The sequence below is a fragment of the Anoplophora glabripennis genome, unplaced genomic scaffold (genome assembly GCF_000390285.2).
Source record: "Anoplophora glabripennis isolate ALB-LARVAE unplaced genomic scaffold, Agla_2.0 scaffold3, whole genome shotgun sequence".
In the NCBI taxonomy this organism is placed as follows: domain Eukaryota; kingdom Metazoa; phylum Arthropoda; class Insecta; order Coleoptera; family Cerambycidae; genus Anoplophora; species Anoplophora glabripennis.
This window is the reverse complement of record NW_019416486.1, coordinates 3,617,596-3,619,451: the sequence shown is the minus strand read 5'-3', so window position 1 is coordinate 3,619,451 and position 1,856 is coordinate 3,617,596.

The following is a 1,856-nucleotide window of genomic DNA, read 5'->3' as shown; positions in this document are numbered from 1 at the left end:
ATAAAATGCTATTTGCATTTTATTTATCATTTATAATTATATTTAATTTTTCGGCCGTGAATTGGTGAAAATGCATTTTCGATATTATTTTATAAAATATTGAAATGAGTCCAAAATTAATGAAAATTAAAAGTATTTTCTAGCATTTGGTTCTACTTAATTCTCAGCATCTGAAAATTAAGGACTTTTCTAAATAATTAACAACGCTTAAACAAATGCCGAATATGACAAATATGCAAGGGGTATTACATTAAAACTTTTTGAAAACCTTTAATGGATTGTCAACATAAAGTTGATTTTCTTGATATTAATTTTTTCAATTATGGTAAAAGGTACACCGTACCTAGTATATGTATACAGGGTGTTTCCATATTAACATGCATCTTTTATGGGAGCTTCATAGGCACATTTTATGGAGAAGCATTTTAAAAAGCCTTAAAGAAGAAATAATACGCTTCGTATTCAACTAAATAACTTTTAGAACTTATTTAATTTTATCTGAATTTATTCGAAGATCTTCATCCTATTTTTTTATTGCGCAAATTTTAAGATTAAATTAATTTGTTTAAAAATTGGCTCATTCTGCAATGTGTCATCTTTGTAACATGTTAATATAATTCCCACGTAATTATCTTTTTATTATCTTTGTTTTTATGGCTTTCTACTCAATGATTCGTCATCTTTAAAACTCACGGAAAAAAATACGTTTTAAGGGGAACGGTATTTATCGATAGTTCAGTTCGAAATTGGCAGTAAATCTTCATAACCGCGCCAATCGAACGCACTTTCATTTGAAAGAATTGTTAGACTTTGGACGTACATATTGCGGCAACGACACACAGGGGATCCAACAATGTATGGAGGGACTCCCCCATTTACATTGCAAATATATTGCTCCGGAATTATTACTGTAGACGATTTATAACGATGAAGTAGTGTTCCCATTTATTATTTTTTTGGCGGAGGCGCCGGGTACAGCTGTATAAAGCAGACGAATTCTAATTAGGTGTTTCTTATTGCATGTGATAGTACAAGGAATCGATTGGTACTATAATTTTTTAAAGAAAACCGCATATTTTTGGTCGAACTGGATTCAGTTTTATATTCTTTTGATATCTATTTATGTATGTGAGTGTGATGTTTAGGCGCCCATCATTCACTATTTTTTGTTTTTATTCCACTGTATGCGGATTGCACATTTGTAGCAATTTTATATCGATGGGTTCTAAGTGTAGCTTACAAAAGGGGTCCTCCTCTAGAATTAAAAAACAATTTGTTGTATCGAAATCATTGTGTATTGGACGAAAGTTCTTTCGTTTCATTAATCAAAATGTAAATCGATGGTTGTTTCAATTTCAACTGTTTTGATGTTACATGTTTGGGTCTGTTCCAGTAGACGCAACATTTTAACTTGCTTAGATTTTTAGTACGATTTAGATTCTCTCTAAACACAGTATTTAATAGCGGAAGATATCTTAAAAAAACGTAGAAATTTCGGATGTAAAATGATCCTGGTGATTTTCAGTATGTTACCTCTTAATTTTTATGGCGCCCTTTTCAAAATCCGACTGGGTGTAATAAAATGAATATCCCAGAATTACTAATGAAGCAAGTTTTAATTAGCGAGAGCTCAGCTGCCAGCGCTACTCCACAGGCTGGGCCTGGCCTGGGATGCTTTCAGTCGTCTTATTGACCGCTGTAGCTTTAGGGGTGGGGAAGGGTGAGAGGTAGACCTTGATTCGAACCGGCTCCGCTGCGTGTGAGGGCGCTGTCGTCGTGTACATGTATTGGCGTCCCCTCGTTCAGTCTCCGAACCGTGTTGCCAGATTTTAGCAAGCAGTTGCCGCGCAAAGAGA